Below are 22,824 nucleotides of genomic sequence, written 5' to 3' on the forward strand. Positions count from 1 at the left end.
AACAGAGAAGAAGCTATTATTAAACCGAAGCTGAATATCTTCTCCATTGATAAAATGTATGGGCATCCCTTTATTTCCTTCACTGTAATATGTTTTCCATTTTACTCCCTGAGCATCTTCAGGATGCAAGGATGGCTTAAGTGAACTAAGATCCAGGTCTTGGTTTTCAAACCCTATGGCTTTTTAGGCATTTCACCTATTTTTGAGAGAATAGAGGAATCCTGCCTTGCCTAGTCAGCTGTCTTCAGGTTGTTACCATGTCCATAGCAGCCTTCTATCTGTGAGAATTACATGAAGGGAAAAATGGGTGCAAAATAAGGAGCAAATGTGGAAATTATTTCTCCAGTTTTTCATATGCTACTTCCTGGGCAAAATGGGACTGGGAACAAGACGTTATTGAAGACTAGAATCTACCTTATCTTTCATGTGACTGTTACTCAAACAGAAACATCTGATTATTCCTATTACCCCTCTATGCAGAGTTTTTCAAGAGGGTCGAAAAATTGACTTTCCATGTTTTGAAACTGTCCCTCAAAAGTACAGTAAACCTAAGAGAAAATTGCTGCTACCTTTCTATTCTTCAATTTTTTTGTATTTATTTTTTATTCCCAATAATATAGCTCCATCAATTTCTTAAAGGCATGAAATTCAATAATTCTCTTGGAGAAACTTTGACTTTTTATGATCAAAAGAAGATGGAAGGTGGGTTTGATATTACAAACATTGTCACTTTTCCCAATTCTTCCTTCCAAAGACTAAAAGTTGGAAAAGTAGATCCTGATGCTCTGAAAGGAAATGAATTAGTCATTAATGAGGAAATGGTCACTTGGCACAGATCATTTAACCAGGTATGCTCACAAGGAGAGTTTTTATGACCATTCTTAGATGTGTTCATTAGGTTGGGAAATTTACTTTTCTCCTTCCTAGTGACCCATGAGAATTAACCATATTTAAAAATTTAAAATTAAAAATTAGTGAAAAAATTTTTAAAAATTTTTCCACTAATTTTTGAAAGCTAGCATAACTAATTTTGTGTACAATACTTACTATATTTCCCTCAAATAGTGAAATGAAAACGAGAAAGAGTGAAACATGTATTTAAGCAACTACATTTGCTTGGTATAGTGAAACTTCCTCAAAAATGTGATTTAAAGGAAATTTCCTTGACTCAATCCTTCTAGTCAAATGGATTAATTGAATTAATCAAGCATCAGATGTTCAAATCCTCACTGAATCCAATTGAAAGAACTGGAAATCCAGATCATCTGTGCTCAGAAATTCAAACTGGGGTCCAGATCAAAAATGTGTATACATTCTGAAATTCAATTTGTTTCATGACTCTTTTGATAGGACTTTTGTTTTCATTGTAATGGGGGTGCACATTTAATTCTCTGTTTAACTACTGATTTTTCTTCAAAACAATAAATGCTCATCTTTCAACATTTTAATATTGATAACTAGGTCCTTCCCATTTCTCTGTGCAATGAATATTGTCACCCTGGTTATCAGAAGAGGAAGAATGAAGGGAAAAAATTCTGCTGCTATGACTGTGTTCCATGCCCAGAGGGGAAAATCTCCAGTGAGATAGGTAAGTTAACAAAATCCTCTGATTTTGTGTATATAGTGATGAAGTGGAAATTTCAGCCAGAATTCTACTTCAGACCAGTACACCATACTGGTGTCTTTGGGGATGCATTGTGCTGAACTCTTTCAGCTAATCCATTTTTTGCAGAATGTTTATTCCTGAGGTTTTATTTGGAAACTGAGTGCTGCAATGAAAAAATCAAATTCATTAGTATATCAGTTCATTAAAAATTATATGATTCTAAGCACGGAATTAATTCTCTGTCTCATGGATCTACACTGACATAAGGTTGTTTTTTTTTTTTTAGACACTGTTGTTTGGATAGAAATTTCAGATAGTTGGTATTGATGTGGAAGCCGGAAATCTCCAATCTACACCAACTAATTAGGAAGTATCTCAAAATGATACAATGAAATCAGAATTTCTGAAGTTTATGGAAGTAAATTTTTACTTCTTAGGGACACAGGGCCACCTAATGAAACATTTATTTAACAATAATAAGAATCTGAGGAATAGAAATAAATTACTTCCTAACTTCAATCTTTATTCTTTTCATGTCCTCCCAGCCACTTTTATTATGCTCCATTTCTGTACAGCTTTGGTTCTTTGGAAAATCCTCCTTATTCATATTTTCCCTAGAATGTGTTGCTGTCTAGGCTGTCTACGAAGTGTTTGCTTTTTGTGGTGGAATGTATCTATGAGGAGGAGAGTGATATGGGAGATGAAGGCTATCTGGAAAGATGGGGTGCATTCCAGCAGGGAAAAGGAGACAACAGACCACACAGTCTGCAAGGGGAGCATGGGAAGAGTAAGAGGTTCAGGATAGCCACTCCCTAGAATCTCCCAGGGTATATCCACTAGTTGCTGTAATATAGATTTAGGGGAGGGTCACATAAGAGACAGCACAGCATGCAGCTGGATAACAGTTAGCAGTGTAAGAAGCTCAGAAGAGAACCTCCCTAGTTTCTTCAGCTTTAAAGGAAGGGGAGGGGAGGCAAGATTCAGTCTATAAAGTGTAAGCAAATAAAGGAACTATACTCGATTGGACGGTTTTATTGTTGTTCTTGGGCTGGGCCTGACAATTTTTGATGCACCTGACCCCAACATTATCGGGGTAACACAAGAAAGAAAGAAAGAAAGAAAGAAAGAAAGAAAGAAAGAAAGAAAGAAAGAAAGAAAGAAAGAAAGAAAGAAAGAAAGAAAGAAAGAAAGAAAGATTAAATTAAAAAAAAGATACATATCTCTCTTGAATTATGCTTCCAATATAGTTTTCCCTTGAAATATGTGTAATATATTGATCTTTTTGGAATTTCCTCCTTAATCTGTTCTCTTTCATTTTCACTTGAAATTCGGTGAAACATTCCATTTACATACCATATTTTGAACTGTGATCTTGAAATCAATATGTTTTTAAATATGAAAATGATCATATGAGGTATTGTCGAATCTTCATTGGAACAGCCCTTATAATAAGAACACAAAGTTAAAAATGGATGGAGATTTTCCTGGGGCTATGTGTTGGCCTTGCAGGGTAAACCAGAAAGGAATCACAACCAGATGAGCTAATTCTACTGTATTGTAAAGCTACATTGACAGAAGCTGGCAAGTCTGAAAATACAATTCACCCCTCCCCATCCTTTAAAGCTGAAGAAACTAGGGAGGTTCTCTTCTGAGCTTCTTACACTGCCAGCTGCTATCCAGCTGCATGCTGTGCTGTCTCTTATGTGACCCTCCCATTCGCAATGTCTCTTGGCCCAGTATGCAAAGTTCTTTCCCGCATATCGTTACACCATGCTACACTTCCTTGTGTGCATTCAAAGTAATATTTGTCTTAATTCTAACAACACACAAAATATACATAGGGAGATGTTCAAAGGTATTTTCATACTGTAGCTTGTATATTTTGCACCCAAGACATACACATCAAGATGAGGATAGCTATGAAAATAATAAATTATCTTTCTCTTGAATCCCCATTGATAAGACTTTTCCTTTTTAGACGCTGTTGCTTGCTTTCAGTGCCCTGAAGATCAGTACGCAAATCATGACAAAGATGGATGCATCGTGAAAACAATCAGCTTCTTGTCTTATGAAGACCCTTTAGGACTCAGTTTAGCCACTGTGGCTACTTTATTTTTCCTCACTACAACATGGGTGCTTGGAATGTTTATTAAGCACAAACACAGTCCCATTGTCAAAGCCAACAATCAGGACCTTACGTACACACTCCTCATCTCTCTTCTGCTGTGCTTCCTCTGCCCTTTGCTGTTTCTTGGACAACCTGGGAGAGTGACCTGTCTCCTCAGGCAATCTGCATTTGGTCTCATCTTCTCAGTGTCCATTTCCTGTGTGTTGGCCAAAACCATCCTTGTTTCTCTCGCCTTCAAGGCCACCAACCCAGGATCTCGAATGAGGACATGGGTGGGGAAAAGACTGGCCATTTCTATTGTCCTTTTCTGTTCTCTCCTCCAAGTAAGTACCTGCATTGTGTGGTTGTCAACCTCTCCCCCATTCCCAGAGTTAGACATGCACTCAATCACTGAAGAAATGATTCTGCAATGCAATGAAGGGTCAGTCTTTATGTTTTACTGTGTCCTGAGCTATCTGGCCCTCCTTGCCTTTTCCAGCTTCATTGTGGCTTTCCAGGCTCATAAACTGCCTGACAGCTTCAATGAAGCCAAGTTCATCACCTTCAGCATGGTGGCCTTCTGCAGCGTGTGGATCTCCTTTGTTCCAACATACCTGAGCACCAAGGGAAAAGCCATGGTGGCTGTGGAAATCTTCTCCATCTTGTGCTCTAGTGCTGGGCTCCTAGGATGTATCTTTTTCCCCAAGTGTTACATTATTGTGTTGAGGCCTGATTTAAATAACAAGCAACAACTGATAAGAAGACATGTTTAAATGACTTTTTTCTTTTTCTTTTATTATGTTTTTAAGCTGGTAGGAGAAAGAGAGATCAAAATGAGAAATTCATTCTTAAGTTATTCTTGTGAAGGGAGTGTTTACCTTTCTAATTTACCTATAGCTCTGAAATCTGGATTGATGGGCAATTCTATCAAATTTATGCTTTTTCCCAACAATATCCAAGGAAATCTCATGGAGATTAGTGTGGGAAAACAAAACCAAACTCCTATTTTTAGGAGAACCAGAGAGACCCTTTGTAAAATGAATCAAGGATAACTTTCTAATTGTTCCCATAAATTTTCTTAGATGATACAGTTACATTTCCTGAACTACCAAATGTAAATATTAGCACAAAGTTGAAGTTTAAAATGTGAAGGTGTACCCCCATTCTCCATAAGAAAATTTATTTTTTTTAAAGTGAAAATCTGGGAGTGTCTCTACATTGTCAAAGAGATAATGTAAGATCAATGAATCCATTTCTTTTATAACCAAGGAAGATGGATTAGAATACCATTTTCCCTTTTTTGCTCTGAGTTTGGTTTGGTTTGTGTACTGATTACGTTGTAGTTATTAGTTAGTATAAGCAAACACAAATTTTAATAATAAAACAAAAATATCTATTATCTTGAATAATTATTGGAAAGTGCTTTATTTATTTATTTATTTATTTATTTACTTACTTACTTACTTACTTACTTACTTACTTATTTATTTATAACTCTGAAAATGGATTTATCTAACATAGAAATATTTTCATTGGAAATTCTATGAAATAGAAGCTTTTTCCCAACAGGGAAAAATGATAGAGATTAGTATGGGAAGACATTTTTAGGAAAACTACAGAGAAGGTAATGTAAAGTGCATGAATTGCAATTTTGTAACTGTTCCCATGGAGGCTCTTTGATGGCACAATTATATTCCAGAAGATACCAAATGGAAATATTAGCACTAAAATAATAAAGAAAAATTGGAATCCGATTGATTTGAATTTTCATCATTATTGTTTCTTTTCACACCACTCCTCTGAATGTTTCCAGATTCAGCTCTCTAAATGTCTGAAACAGGTCTTAAATTGGTCAAGCAATTAAGATTCTATTTACTCCAAATAGGTTATGATTGTTCAATAAACTTATTTCTGATCTTAGAAAGTGAAAGGTAAATGAAATAATCCTGAAAAAAGACATTCTCTCTCTCTCTCTCTCTCTCTCTTTCTCTTTCTCTCCCTCCCTCCCTCCCTCCCTATCATCATCATCATCATCATCATCATCATCATCATCTGTCATATGTCATATGTGGGCAGCAAACAGCAAAAATAAAGATTTAAACTAACAGAAAAAACATGGCACAATCCAACCAGACCAGATTAAAAAAAAAGAAACAACAACAACAAATTGGCATTTCCCCAAAAGTTCTCTCCCACAGACCAAGATTGAACTCTTCTGCAGAGTCTCTTTGCAGTTGTAGCAGTCCATATATATTAGGGCAATTTATTTTATGGCAAGGGTGTCACCACTGAGAAGTGTCTACTTGGGTCCCTACAGGTGGATCTCCTTGGGGATGCGACCTTCAGCAGGCTACCTCTCCCAGATCTTACAGGATGGACAGATCCATCTCCTAAAGATGCCTGTGTAGTCTCAGCTTGAACACATCCAGGAAAAGAAGTTTGCCATCCCACTTAATACCTTGAATGGTTCTTACCATTAGGAAGGATTTCCTAACAATAGACTGAAAGGTATATTCCAGAAACTTAAAACAATTTTTCAGTGACATGAAAACTAGCCTTCTCTTTGTAGCTCCTCTTCAAGTAACTGATAACTACTAACTGAACTACCATTCTGTTCCTGTTGTTTGTTCCTTGAGAGTAAACCTGCTCTATTCTCTGTTTCTCCTCATACAAGTCAGCTTTGATTCTTCTTATCCTCTGTGCTGTCCATCTACGCTCAAGCTCCAGTTTCTCTAAATTCTTCATGTGTGTTGCCTTGAAGAGGATAAGATCTTTGAGGTGGGGTCTGTTCAATGGTGCATAATTTGGAAACTTTGCTTCTATGAGGGAGCCCAGAATTTTGTGGAACATTCTAGCCTACACTGTATTGGGTCAAAGAATCCATCTCCTTATAATGTATTAATTCAAGGTGAATAAATATTCAGAATGTGTCAGCATTGAGGTATACATCTGATCCTTCAATAGAACATTCACTGTAATACTTTTTTTCAAATCATGTTAATGTTTTAGATTTCGGAATGAAAACGTTAATTTCAGAATATCTTCCCACTTGTGATATCACCTGAACCTGGAGCTAATTAAAGCATTTTCTTTTCTTTCTTTCTTTCTTTCTTTCTTTCTTTCTTTCTTTCTTTCTTTCTTTCTTTCTTTCTTTCTTTCTTTCTTTCTTTCTTTCTTTCTTTCTTGTCCCAGTTTGTATTTTTCTGAGATTTGGAGCAAACATTCTGAAACATAAGGGATTTCATGTGGTGCTGTCCGCATTTGGAAAGCTGTCATGACATTTACAGATTTTGGGGAGCATTACTAAATAAGATTAACATGGGTTACAAGTGTTCCCTGCACATAAACTCACCCTTAGCAATATATAAATTGTGATGAAACAATTTTTTTTCCACCCAATGTCCTAAAAAATTGAAAGAGTTCAAATAATATCAATTGATTGAAAGATGTCTCAACCTAATAGCTATATAATGTTGACTATTGCATTTTTCCATTCAATTTTGCAAGGATTAAGGAGATTTTTTCATTTTCTTCCACAGGTCATACATTATATTGTCATGTAATTCTTTGGATGACCACCATACAAAATGTGGTTGGACCAAGATCTAAAGTGTCTAAAGATGACATCTGCAGGAACCCAAATAAATGAATCACTTCTGTACTCCAGTTTATATTCTTATATCTGGGGCAAAAATGCCATAACATGTATGAATGCTAGGATTCTGCAAGGTATTATATTTTCAACTTTGGGAGACTATTAATAAAATGGAGTTATAGGGTTTACCCTTGTTCTTTGCTGGATAACCTCAACTTTAGTAAGAAATACATACATGCACCAGAACAAATTGTAACTTTTGATGCAACAATTTCTTTGCAGTCAAAGTAAAAAAAAAAAAAAATTGAAGAATTTCATAACTGACCTATCTTGCTTGAAATCTTCCCTTGTGGACATGGAACACAATTGTAGCAGCAGAAAGCTTTCCCTTCAGACTTTCTCTTCCAATACCCAGGGTGACAGTATTCATTGCACAGAGAAACTGGAAGAATCTGCTCATAACATGAAAAAGATTGCATAGGTAGTTGCCAAGTTGTTATGCTTTTTCATCAGCTGAAAATATTGTCAACTAATCATCTTATAAGGAGAATCATTATAAGGATCAGTTGGAGACATTTTAACTGAAATCTTTTCTATTATTTAAGGAAGCTGTAAAAATTTAAACCTTCTACATGTATGTAGGCCCATACCTGATTAAAACCTTTGTGCCACCCAATTGTGGCACTCAGTTGTGCCATTAATGATCAGTTCATTTCCATAAGAAGCTTTGATATCTAGCCTTGCAACTTTCACCCTCTGGATGGACTTGTTTGGAAAAGCAATCAAGTTGATGACATCAAATCCTCCTGCAACTTCCCTCTTCTCATTAAAAGACACCCTCTCTCCTGCTGAGTTGTTGAAAGAAATGACTTGAAGATATAGATGGAGCTAGTTGAACAAGAAGAAAAGAGGAAGTTGAAAAAAAAATAAGGAAAGAAATCAACATAGGAGACATTCCATGTGTGATTTCTAAAATTCTTTAGGCAGTTTCATTGGACAAAATGTCAATACAAAATAAAGAGTATATATTGTAAATAATGTTTCCAGTTTTCTCTGATAGAACAAGAGGTCAACCCAAAAAGTATTGATGGTGAATAACTTCTACAGAATTGCCTGAGGCAATTTTCCTTGAGGAAAAATTTAAATGTAACCTAACTAAGGTGTTGAAGATCGTTGTTTTAATCATAGCTATTTGAACAATAGATTATACCTGGAATTTAGGTTTAGCTCATTTTGTGACCTAAATTATTTTGTACTAAATTCTTCATTGAGAAGAAAACATAGCTGCTGGAGAAATGTTACCTTAAAAGGCTGTAGTTCTGGAGATTCAGCCATTTTACCCGCCAATATTTTTCTCTGATTGGATCCCTTTGATCGCATGTTATGCAAAGAATGAGCCACAGCATAAATTCCATTATAGATACTGTAGCTGTGACCTGTCATCTGTAATTTTAACACAGGTTCAGGAAGGCTTTCCAGTTCTTCTTCCCCAGTGCATTTTTGCCTGCCCATTGGTGACCATTCTGAATTAGGAAAGAAACAGTCAAATGCTTGCTCCCAAAAATGGTTTCGAAACCCATCTCTGTGCCTTGAATATGGTTTTATGGACTGAAGAAATTCCTTGAATTCCAGATTTTCACTAAAAGAGAGCATCGAGACATGGTACAGGGGAGGAGTTAAGGAGAGATCTTGATTTTGCTTAGGCATTTTTATGGATCACTTCAAAAATTGATTAGATAGATTAGAATTTACTCCTGAGCCATAATTTCTCAAATTTTGAGAATAGAGTTAAATTTCTGAGCACTCATTATTTTATTCAACCTAACGGGAAACTTGTTAAAATGCCAGCATCATTCACTATGGAATCTAACTTTGATTTTGAGTCATTTGTTAAGAATTAGGTGAGATTGATGAGAATGAGCATTTAAGCATGCCCTTGGGTTTTAATTAATTAAAAAGAACAGGATGAATCCCTTCACCCCTGGACCAACCTGGGGAATTTTGTATAACTCTACAATTTCTTCCATATGGGATGAAGTATCTGATCCAAGTCCCCCAATGATGGCCATGAGATTTTTCTGGAGTCCACATTTGTAGTTGGGGAGAAATCTGTGTGATTTGAAGAGCAGGTCCAGGGTAGTCCGATAAGTCATCTTTGGAGTGTTGTAGCTGTCATAGATGTGGAATCCAAGGGTAGCATTGGGCAAGATTTGTGGGTTCTCATTGACCTCCTTCACAGCAAAGACCAAGGAAAAGACATGCTGGTAGAATTTTATGATCAGACTGCAATGAAGAAAGTCTATCAGAAAACAATTCTATAATTCATAGAATGGTATTGAGAAGAACAGTGATTTCAGCCTGGGATTGGAATTGGATTTTTTTTTTTAATAGTGCTGATGTTTCTAATCTATTGAACACTTTTGGTTACCGTCCATATAGTATTTATGAAGGAGTTTTTTTATTGTACATTTCATTCACAGAAAGTTACTCAGAATAACATATACTTATAATACATTTTTTTAGTTTTCTAAGGCAATGTTCAATGGCAAGATACTGAGCTGTTTCTTTGTACATAAATTCTAAACTTATTCCAATTCTTTCTTTACCTTTCCCTTCAAAAAAATTCAGACTGAAATTAGATGCTTGTCCAATTCTCATTCATTTTCACGCTTTCACAAAAAAAAACAGAGAGAGAGAGAGAGATTGAGATTGTCTATTTAGATATTTTTTTTTCTTTTTAATTGTATGAATCCCCATCCATCAGTTCTTTATGGTCAAGCTTTTCTGTAGCAATCCATAATCTCAGTCCTTTCCTCCCCAAATATTATGATTTTTTTGGGGGGGGGGGGAATGGGAGAAGAACTTTCTCACTTAATGTGGAATAAGAAACTTTCAGAAAATTCAAGAAACAAATGGTATAAGGCATTTATAGGTCTACTTTGAGACTTTGATTACTTATGGCAATGACTTGTGATCTGGGAACATGAGAAGAAGTAAAGTAGAATCTCAAACAGTTCCTGAGATGGATATTCATTAAAGAACTGCTCACTGAAATTAGTCATGATCTGGAAAGCCATCTCTGCTCTGTTGAGATGACCCAGTTGGTGCCATTAATATGGAACAATGAAAGGACCATTTTGGAATACTGGGAAGACTGGAAAGAACAATACATCAGAAGCAAGATGATGATGATGATGATGATGATGATGATGATGATGATGATGATGATGATGATGAAATGATCCTTTTAAACTTATCTTCTACATATTCACTTTGACCCATTACTTGACTCATCATGTTGATTTTTTCCACCATACCTCTTAAAATAATCACCCTAATCTTTTACTTCAAGAAAGATACTACTATATGCCTGATTATTAATTAAGAAAGTAAAGTCTGCGTGAATCAATAGAAAAGTAGGTAGGAGAATAAATGAATATGATTAGCTCTATTTATCCCCCCTCCCCTCCCCCAACTTCCACAAATTTCCCTGGAACTCATGTTAGCTTATAACCAATTTCAAGTTTGCTTTCTAATTTTCACAGCACTCTGGATTATTTCCCCTGGATCACTCTGCAAATGGACAGAGAGCAGATATGCATTTTCTGCTTGACCCATCACTTTCTAAGTGCAGGAAAGATGATATCCTGCTTCTCCCACTCCCAGCTCATGCAAATGCTCCCTAAATCATCTTTTCCAGCTTTCATTCAAAACTTTTGTTATCTGCCCCAAGCTGTCTCAAACTATTCAAAGTAGATGATCTCTAGCCTTGGTTCCATTGCAGTAGCAGACCTACCTCTGATTGGCTGCAGAGCCCAGCATGCCCCCTTCCTATCCAGGGTCTACCCATACTCTAACACACACACACACACACACACACACACACACACACACACTTGGATGATCAAGCAATGGCCTGTTAAGTCAATGAAATATCCGCAACCCTAAAAACTCATGCTTGATTCAACCCTTAGATTTCCCAGGGGCAACTTTCAATTCCTCCCCAAGTTGGCTGAAACATGTTTTCCATTTGTTTGTTTGTTTGTTTGTTTATTTATTTATATCTTGATATTGCAAACAGGACCATTGCTACTTTGTTTCTGTGAAGCTTTCCATGTTTCAAATAAACTTTGAAGTTGGATGTTAATACTCCTTTTTATGGATATATCTCTCTTTCTGGAAAAAAAAATCAGTTAATTCTCATTTTATTTAAGGGAGGGATTATATCTATTGTATTAATTCCCCATATCTTATGGCTTTGTGATCTAGCTAGTCTTTAGTGATTCATGTTCACTCTCATATGACACCTTCTTAAAAATACAATAAAGTATCCTGATGGGAGAACAAAAGTCTTATTTAGCCTACATCCAGAAACTCTCAGAAATTGAAGGAATTACTTGAGCCAATGAAGTTTTCATCTCCTTTCTTTGAGCAACCTTTTACTCATAGAAAGAGGTGTGGTTATCTAAAAAATGCTGTGAAGAAACAAGGGATCATAAGGTGAAGAAAAGTGTAGGATTGGCTTACTTTGAAAGTCCATAGAGCTCCTGAGATGGATGTTCATGAAATGAATGTTCACTGAAGGCATAGAGGTTCTGCGAAGCCATCCCTCCAATGAGGAGATCACTTGGTTGGTACCATTCATGAGGAATAGGAAAAGTATCAACCACTGGGCACTCAAGAGTATTTCCTTTGATCACTGGGACCATCAGAATGAATAACACATCAGCAGCCAGAAATCTTCTAAAAGAGTCTCCAACATATCAATCTAAACCAATGTACCTGACTTAGCATCCTGGATTTTCTCCATACATCTCCTCAGAGAAAAGCATCAATCTAACCTTGAATTTCAGTGGAGATACAGACAACTGCTGGAATACTGACTGAGATTTCTACAACTCAAATCTGAAGTCAGTCTGATCAAAGAAGAAACAGATGCTGGAAGAAATGAACCCAATAGCCCTGTTCGACTCTTCCCATCTCCCCAAGTTCTCCATGGAACTGGGGTTAGTTTATAACCTCTTTCAGCCATGCTTTCTTGTTTTCACTTCTTTCTAGAAAATCTCTGGAGCTTTGAGGAAATAAACACATAACAGTAATTTGGATAATTCCAGGTAGAGTTAATTATCTATTAAACATTTCCTCCATAATTGGAGAGAGACAGAGAGACAGAGAGATTATCCATCGGAGAAAGTGCTACCTTCTGTTTCTGAAATAAAAGTATTTTTAAAAATCAGATGATACTCTTTTTATGATACATACACATGGAGAAAGAAAGAAAGAAAGAAAGAAAGAAAGAAAGAAAGAAAGAAAGAAAGAAAGAAAGAAAGAAAGAAAGAAAGAAAGAAAGATGGAATATTAGACTTATCTCTCTTGATTCAGAATACAAAGTAGAGGGACAGGTGCTTGCAGAGAAAAGTATAAGTGTACGTATATTGTAGATGTCACACCATCTGCCCCATTCTGTCTTGTAATGCATTTATTTATTTATTTATTTATTTATTTATTTATTTATTATATTTCATTCAATTTGGATGCCACTCAACTCTAACTGAATCTGAGTGGCTTGCAACAATAAAATAACTTTAAAAAAGAGCAGCAAAATAGAGAAAATTAACCATAAAGGATGTCAGGTTCAGCCTGCACCGCACGCCTAGGAACTTGCCCAGCCGCGCTTTAGTCAATTTCACCACTCGAGCGCTAGCGCAGAAAGAGGAAATGCGAAACCGCAAGCTAATGAATGGGCCAGCTGGCGCCACTTCACTAATCTGGAGCGGATGCGTTGTGTTAACGCCAAAGGCCCTAACCCTAACCCTAACCCTAACCTCTATAGACAAAGGAGAGATCAGCGAATTGAGGAAGAGATCAGCGCGCGAGGGGATGCTCCCGGCTGTGCGCGCGACAGAAGCCCCAACGAAGGCAACGACCACGCCACAGGCAACAACAATCAAAGAAACAGGAGAACTGGGCTGAACCTGCCATTCCAGTAGAAGGGGGGGATTACAGGGGCAATCTGCAATCTAATTTGTAATATGTAACCTAGCAACGGGGCCCGCGGGGGGATTGAGACAACTATAAAGGAGTAAAGTAAATGTACCAAGCCAGTCCTGGCTTTGCTTGTGACTGCTACGTTACGCATGAGTAAACCTCTTTTGTGAACCACACGTGTCACGGGAGTTTCTCTGTCGAACGGGGCAAACCTTACAAAGGAAACATAAAACATCAGGGGAGTCCCTTTCAAGCAATACTAGTTTTGAAGAATGATATACCTTTTAAACAATGGCAAAAAGATTTATCTAGATTTGTATGGCAGTGCAGGAAACCAAGGGTTAAATATAAAATTCTGCAAAAGACAGTGGAGGACTAGGTTTACCTGTCTTTAAATTGCACTTGGCAGCCAACTGTTTAGTTGGGATGAAAGAATGGGTCTTGCTGAGAAATAAAAGAATATTAGAATTGGAAGTTCATAACCTGAGGTTTGGTTAGCATGTTTTTTTATGGTATGGTAAAGTTAGTGTACATTTTAAAAATCACTATGTAAGAAGTGTCATGTTGAGAGTAAGGAACAAATGTAAACCCAGGTTGTCCCTGAAGATATCTTTTTTACCCTCAGCACAAGAAGCATTCTATAGAAGAGAAACAGCAGAGAGAGAGAAATGTTTCACATATCAAGACTTATTAAGAGAGGAAGATGGAGAAATTAAGATGAAGTCAAGAGAATAACTGACTGCAGAAGGACATAGTTTTCAATCGTTCTCATTTGCACAGTTAAAAGAAAGGTTTAATATGGATAAAAAGACCATTAGAATTGAAAAACACAACATGGAATTTGAAATTGGTGCATAAATGATGGATATGTAATCGCAAAAATTTATAAACTTGTGTTAAGATTTGAAGTAGAAGAACAGTGGAGTCCTTGGGGCTCTCTGAGCTTGGTTGTTTTATTTATTTATTTATATGTCAAATTTATTTATATGCCAAATTTATATCACTGCCCAAGTCCCCCACAAGGAGGGACTCTGGGCGGTTCACAACAAAACAATTTAAAATCAATAAAAACATAAATAATACAAATATAAAATATAATTATTAAATACAATAAAACCCAAGAGATGGTGATATTATTTCAGCCTGTGACCAGATAATATAGGTCAAAGGTAAGACTAGGGAACCAGCCAACCCCAAAACTGACTATTCCCATCCCCACTTGCAAACATTAGGTAACATCTTCAGTGCTAGAATGGAGTGGGGTTTGCTCTCTGTTTATATATTGTGGCATGCCCTGCCAGTGTTTGGGGGGGGGGCGGTTGTTTCTGGTTGTTGCTTCATTAGGGTATTATTTACTGCCTCATTGTATGTCTGGTGATAATCTTGGTGTTAATCTCTGTTTATCTGGGTGATGATTGCTGGTGAGGAGATATTCTGGTCTTTTGTTTCTTTTTTATTGCCTCTTTTGAACAGTGTGCAGATGTTGTTGATCTCTATGTGTCTGTTGAGGGCACTTGGAAGAGAATGTGGGTAACTGGTATTAAATTTACCATTGTGTCATAATTTAAGAGAAGAATTTTATAAAGTGATATATCTGGTATATGACACCAGAGAAATTATCAAAATGATTTATAGATATAAATATAAAAGCAAACAAAACAAGGAGTCCCATCCACCCTACCCCAAGGCCTGGGTAAATAGCCAGGTTTTCAAGGCCTTTTGAAATGCCATCAGGGTGGCAGCTGGGTGGATTTGAGGTGGGGGGGGACTTCATTCCAGGGGCAGGTGCTGCAACAGAGAAGGCACACATCCTGGGTCTTGAAAAGTGACATTGCTTGATCGATAGGACATAAAGTGTGCTGACTCTGCCTTCTCTTATCAGATATACAGAAACCATGAAAGATAGGCAGTCCCTCAATAACCAGGCCCTATTCTATGTTGGACTTTAATAATCAGCACCTTGAATAGCACACTGGCAACCAGCTGTAGAAGTCAGGAAGATGACTTCGATGGACATATGTAAGATCTGTTGCCAGAGTGATGGGGTTGGGGTGGGGTGTGTATATGAAACTATAGGATGTCACAATCAATGGTTGTTAGCACAACCAGGAGATGGGACCCTTCACACCATCAGAGCCCCAGGCCGAGTCACATAACTGGGTGTTTAGGGCCTTACAAAAGCCAGCAGAATCAGGGCCATCCTAGTCTCTGGAGGGAGAATGTTCCACAGGGCAGGTGCTATGGCAGAAAAGGCACGCCAATGAGACCTGGAACATGTCCATATGCCAGACTGGATTGGATAGGTAGAAACAACTAGGAAAAGACCTTGTCCCTCAAGTAACCTGGTCCCAAGCCATGAAGGGCTTTAAGGGTGACACCAGCCCCTTGAATTGTACCCAGAAGCATACTGGCAACCAATGCAGCTCATGGAGTAGTGGTGTTATATGTGCCGAGTAACCAACATAAATTACTACCCATGCAGCTGCATTCTGTACCAGTTGAAGCTTCCAGATGCTCTTCAAGGGCAGCCCCATGTACAGCACATTGCAGTAGTCCAGATGGGCGGTCACAAGGGCATGAGTTGGAATGGGCACAACTGGCACACAACCTGAAGGTGTGCAAAGGCCCTCCTAGCCACAGTTGCCACCTGCTCTTCCTACAGGAGCCATGAGTCCAAGAGGACCCCCAAATTGTGCCACATGTTTTATGATGTTGTTTATTGATTATTATTGATTATGCTGTTGATAGGAGAAGGGTATTAGCTATCTGGGTATTTAAAGAATTTCAAGATTAAGATCCAAACTAATAAAAACTTCCTTAGATAACTCAAATGCTGAACAACATATATAAGTCTTTGGCAAGTGGTTTGAATAATCCAAATGTTTGCTAACCTTTGTTAATAACTAGAGAACCTGTGACCCATTGGGTCATCCTTTGAGAAAGGTAGTGCAGTCTTATGTGACCAGAATGAACATTAAATTTTCCTGAATGGTATTGCTATCTCTTTGCTTTGAAAATGACCAAGCAAGGTGGGTAAAAAAGCAGCGGAAGCAGAAGTGACTTCTGACTTCCTGCCAGCTTCCCCATTGATTTTGCATGTGGGAAGCCGGCAGGGAGCATCGGGAATCAGAATCACAATCACGTGACCGTGGGGACCATGAAACGGCCACAACTTTGCAAATAAAAGCAGTCTGAATATCCTGGAATTTTCAATTCCACAAGAATAATTGTGGAATTTTTTACGCATTCCTTAAGTTATTGGGTTTTAGATCCCTTGAAACCTCGATTTGTTTGGGCTAACGTGAGGGCACAAGGAGATAAACACAAGAATTTTAGTAGTATATAGATGTTTTATTAAATTCATAACTATTTGTTGGAGAAATCTAAAAATCATCCTAATGAAATAAAATTTCATCACCATGTAGCAACAGTTTGTGTTCAACTGCAGTCATCTTATTACTGAAAACTCCTTTGATTGTCAGATGAAACCAATAAAAAGACCCAAATACATTAAAGAGAAGTAGAATTAATAAATATTTATTTTAATAATACTCGTTGAGGTAGTAGAATACAATTATTTCCCTTCTGTCTCCCTCTCTCTCTCTCTCTCTCTTTATTTTTGTTCTGGTTATTACTGCTGATATCCCCACTTCTGACTTATGAAGAGGATTTGTTTGTTTATATTTTTTTTAATTCAAAAACTAAGAATTCAGCAAACAACTCCTTTCTTTAGAGAAGGAAATTCCTCCCCACAGAGCTACATCCTGTTATTCATGTGAGAAACCCTACAGTCCCACCTAAAACATTCAGCTGTCTACAGGAAATATTGGGAAATAACCCCACTGAAGCATGAATTTTACTACATCTGGAAATAAGTTTGTATGCTTCTAGGTTTATTAGTTTAACAACTGAATTTATAGAGATGATTAATCTTTTTGAAAATTAGACAATGGCTGAACTTCGAACAAGTGAAGAGGGATTCTGGGAGAAACTACAGTGCCCGACCAATTATGAAAACACATCTAATCTTTACTACTTCTCTACTTATTACATCATTTTTTTAATGATAGACAACATTCAGAGCAAATTAATTTTCTCTCCACTAGAACTATTCCAGTGAGTATAATTTGCTCACTTGGTCAAAGATGTAAACATACAAAGAAGCCTATAGAGACATACAATCTGTCAGTGAAAATGAAAAAGCATATAAAGATTTTGTCCTGTGGAGAGTTGGAAGTGAGAGTAAGAATTGGAAAGGGTAGATGGGAGTCTTCACTTTCTTTTGCTTCAGACTGTGGTTTGCCATAGTACCAGGATGCAATCCTTTGAGCACAATGTTAGCTTGATTTCGGCAATTTGAATAAAGGACATCTATCTATCTATCTATCTATCTATCTATCTATCTATCTATCTATCTATCTATCTATCTATCTACTTCTTATATGTAAGGAGTAGCCAAGCTCTTAAGAGGTGTATTTAGTCTGACCGTTCTTTGCTAATGCAGGATTCTGATTGCAATGAAATCAGAGCCACCCAAAGTTCAGAAGACTTTTTGCTGCCCAGATGTTTCTTCTTCTTCTTCTTCTTCTTCTCATGATCCCACTAGTCAGAGTGAACTGTCTGGCATGTCATGCAGGTGATCCCATCCCTGCTCGGTATGAGTGGTACCAGGAAGGGGACTTCCTTCTCGGCGGGATGGTTTCCCTGATACAATACCATTTTAATGAAGTTTCATTTCAGAAGCATCCTTCTCAAGAGTTTTTTGGAATTCCAGAGTATGGATTTTCTTGCCCCTTTGTACCAGTTAGGAAAGTTTCAGGAAGTGGAGGGGAATAGGGAAAAGTGGATTGTTTTCTTGCATAATGAGAACCTTTTCTCTCTGAGGGTATTACTCATTGTCTAGAATTCCATAGTTTAAAATGAATGAAAGTTCTCTATGTACAGTGTGCAAAATTGGAACAGGTAACCCAGTTTATGGCAGTGGCAGGGTGCTAGAAAGGAATAGCATGGGCTTTTATATAACATTAAGCCTACAGGAAAAGTGCAAGTTGTTATTTCCTTATAAGACCTTATAGAAAGTGGTAGCAAAAATGAAAAATAATTTTATTTTTTGAAATAGGAGGGCATTTTTTTTGTGGAAACTAGCCAAATGTTGACTCATTCTGCAACCATGCCAATCATAGAAAATATCTCAATGTGGCAGAATTCTCAGCTGAGATGGTATATCTCTGTCTGAAACGTCTGTCTGGGGGGGGGGGGATTATTGATATATTTAAATCAGCTATAGCAATTATTATTGTTCAGACACAAACTCTTCTCTCAAGCTAACTTCTGAAAGAGTAAAATCATTTCATTCACAGGTTGCTAACAAAATTCTACCAGCATGTCCTTTTGTTGGCCTTTGCTGTGAAGGAGATCAATGAGAATCCACAAATCTTGCACAATTTCACTCTTGGCTTCCATATCCATGACAGCTACTACAATGTAATGATGACCTGTCGGACCACCTTGGATCTCCTCTTCAAATCACAGAGATTTGTCCCAAACTACAAATGTGACACCAGGAAAAATCTCATTTCTATCATTGGAGGACTTAGCGCTGAAACTTCCTCCTATATGGCAGACCTTATAACATTTTACAAGATTCCACAGGTACGTTTCTGGAGGATGAAGGCAGGAAAATCCCCCTCCTCCTCTCTTTTTCCAAACTGTGGCTCTCAAAAATGGACTATACTCGTAAAGATGGTCACATAGCTCAACAATCTGACCAAATTTGTTGGCAAATATTAGTGTCTCAAATAGGAAAAAAAGGAAATAGATACTGATGCTGGCATATTTCTGTAATATGTGTTTATTTTCTTTTAGCTCACATATGGGTCATTTGCCCCACAGGATATTCATAGTGCTGAGATTCCCTTCTATTATTCCATGGTCCCAAATGAGTCCTCACAGTACATTGGGATTATCCGACTGCTGCAGCATTTTGGGTGGAGATGGGTTGGGCTCCTTGCTATTGATAATCGGCATGGAGAACGTTTTCTGCAGACCATGGAGCCCCTCCTTGCCCAGCATGGAATCTGCTCTGCTTCTATGCAAAGAATTCCATATTTAACCCACTGGGATAAATTTTTTGAAATGTTTCAGAAAGCAAGAACGATTTATAACCACATAACTGATGAGAAAACCAATACTTTTATTGCTTGTGGAGAATCTTTGACAATTGCATGGATGACTACTATTATATTCATGTTCGACCCTGGACTTGAGGAGAGTTCCTTGGGAAAGGTGTGGATCATGACTGCCCAGATTGATTACTTATTAACAGGAGTGCAAAGAAGTTGGGATCGGCAGTTCTTTGATGGAGCTATTTTTTTTACAATTCCCTCAAAAGAAATCCCAGGGTTCAAGGAATTCCTGAAGTTGATAAAACCTCCTTGGATTCAAGAAGATGGATTTTTCCCACTTTTCTGGGAACAAGTGTTTGATTGTTCATTGCCATCTCCTCCTGTGACCCTGCTGGACAATGACACTTGTACTGGAGAGGAGAGGCTAGAGGACATTCCTGGGCCTCTTTTTGAGATGCACTTGACCGGGCACAGCTACAGTATCTATAATGCTGTCTATGTGTTGGCTCAAGCTTTACATGCTCTCTCCTTACTTCGATCTAATCACAGACGTTTGGTGAGGCATAAATTATCAGAAGATGAAGATATAAAACCATGGCAGGTGATTTGTGTGCTACAAGAACTTTGTAATAGATAATAATGAAGTAGAAAGCTAGGTTGTATGACTCAAACTTAGAAGAAGCAATTATTAAAACGGAGTTGAATATCTTGTCCATTGATAAAATTATGAGTATACCTTTATTTCCATCACTGTAATATGTTTTCCATTTTACTCCCTGAGCATCTTCAGGATGCAAGGATGGCTTAAGTGAACTAAGATCCAGGCCCTGGTTTTCAAATTCCTGTGGCTCTTTAGGCATTTCACCTATTCTTTAAGAGAATTGAGGAATCCTACTTAGCCTAGTCAGTTATCCTTCAGTCCTTGCCATGTCCATAGCAGCCTTCTATTTGTGAGAATTACATCAAATAAAAATGGATGAGAAGCCAGGAGCAAATCAGTCTGGTGAGTCTTCCTTAGAAAATGAGGAGGAGACAAGAGAGGGATTTCTGGAAACTGTTACTCTAGTTCATCAAATGCCACTTCCTGGGCAACATAAAGGACTGGCAACAAGAAGATGTGGAAGACCAGAATCCACTTTATCTGTCAATTATTGCTCAAGCAGCAGTATCTGACCCTTCCTATTACCCCGCAATGCAGAGGGCAGCAAAGAGGTTGTCAAATGTCTGGAGAAATGGATTTTTCATGTTTTCAGAGTTTCTCCCTCAACAGTACAGTGCAGCTAAGACAAAATTACTTATGCCTTCTATTCTTTCTTTTTCTTCTTTTTTTAAACCCAATAACGTAGCTCCACCAATTTCTTAAAGGCATGAAATTCAATAATTCTCATGGAGAAACCTTGACTTTTTATGATCAAAAGAAGATGGAAGGTGGATTTGATATCATAAACATAGTCACCTTTCCCAATTCCACCTTCCAGAGATTAAAAGTTGGAAAGGTGGATCCTGATGCTCTGAAAGGAAAGGAATTAGATATAAATGAGGACATGGTAGTTTGGCACAGATCGTTTAACCAGGTATGGTTACAAGGAGAGTTTGTATGACCATTCTCAGATGGGGTATGACCATTAGGAAATTTACTTTTCTCCTTCTATGCAACCCATGAAGATTAACCAGATTAAGAAATGATATTCTTTCCACTTTAATTGTTAAAAGCTAACCCTAACTTATGCTGTGCCAAATATTGATTATACTTCCCTCAAATATTGAAATGGAAAGGAGAAAGGGGGGAAAAAACCCTTTCATTTTAGGGACTATGTTTCCTTGGTTGAATGAAGTTTCATCAAAAGTGATGTCAAGGAAATTTGATTGACTTAAGGCACCTGATCAAATGGATGAATTGAATTATTATAATATCACTCGTTCAAATCCGCTAATAAATCCAACTGAGAAAAACTGGAAATCCAGATCAGCTGTGCTCACAAATTCAAATTGGAGTGCAGATCAAAAATGTACCTAACTGTGATTTGAAATACATTCTCAAATCCAACTTATTTCTTGACCATTTTCTACATCCTTTTGATTTTTGTTTTTAACAAAACAGTACGTTTCATTTTCAGTGTAATAACTGATTTTTCTTCAAAACAATGAATTCTAATCTTCCAACATTTTAATATTGGTAACTAGGTCCTTCCCATTTCTCTGTGCAATGAATATTGTCACCCTGGTTTTCAGAAGAGGAAGAATGAAGGGAAAAAATTCTGCTGCTATGACTGTGTTCCATGCCCAGAGGGGAAAATCTCCATCAAGATGGGTAAGTTAATGAAATCCTCTGATATTGTTGTTAGAGTGATAAAGTTAAAATTTCAGTGAGACTTTCATTTCAAACAGGTACACCATGCTGCTAAATTTGTGGGTGTGTTGTGCTGAATGTTTTCAGCTGATTAGTTTGTCAAGTTGTGTATTCATGAGGTTTTATTTTGGAAACCAAATGGGGCAATGAAATCAATTTCAATAGTTTTATTTGGAAAATGAATGGGCAGTGAAATCAATTTCATTAGTTCATTAAAAATTATAGGATCCTAAGCATGGAATTACATGTTCTGATGATCACATAACAAAAGTGACAACAATGTTTTAATTATTTAGATTTTTTTTTTAAATCCTGGAATTGTTCAGGTTTCATTACTGAGCAACCTTCCTAATGGATGTTCAGAAACATTTCCAAAGAAGAGAGACTATAGACCGCAAAAAAGGAGTGATTTCAGAACATTTTTTTTAAAGATGAAATATAAGAAACAAGAACAAAATTACAAAAGTGATCGTACAATTTAAATATATATATATATTACAATGATGGAAAAGGAAGGGAGGGAGGAAGGGAGGGAGGGAGGGAGGGAGGGCGGGAGGATTCAGAATTGATGCGTAGTTATTTGGATAAAAACAGTTGGTTTTGATATGAAAGATGGAAGCCCCCAATGTGCACAAACTAAATAGAAACATGCTCAAAATTACATAACAAAATCAGAATTTCTGAAATTTATGGAAGTAAATTCTTCTTAGTAACACAGGGCCACCTAATAAAACATTTAATTTAATAATGAGAAGCTTACAGAAGTTATGAGGAACAGAAATATGTTACTCCCTACCTTAAATCTTAATTCTTTTTATTTCCACTGAGTCTATTTTATTTTGCTCCATTTCTGCACAGTTTTCCTTCTTTGGAAAATCCTCCTTGTTGATATTTTCCCCAGAGTGTGTGGCTCTCTAGGCTGTGTAATATGTATATATGTATTTGATTTTTGATGCCATCTGACTCAATATTCTCTTTAGGGGGGTAAACACAAAAAATGAAGTTTTAAAAGAAACAAAGAAGGCAAGCAAAAATAAAAATAAAATTATTAAA

At 37.1% G+C, this 22,824-nt stretch overlaps 1 pseudogene; it reads left to right on the plus strand.

Moving 5' to 3' along the window:
* Nucleotides 1-22,824, plus strand: part of LOC103053894 (vomeronasal type-2 receptor 26-like) — a 55,739-nt pseudogene that overhangs the window by 11,542 nt on the left and 21,373 nt on the right.

Source organism: Python bivittatus, unplaced genomic scaffold (assembly GCF_059951505.1).
Source record: "Python bivittatus isolate LINGU-HERP-01145 unplaced genomic scaffold, Pbiv_v1 ctg000370_np1212, whole genome shotgun sequence".
Classification (NCBI taxonomy): domain Eukaryota; kingdom Metazoa; phylum Chordata; class Lepidosauria; order Squamata; family Pythonidae; genus Python; species Python bivittatus.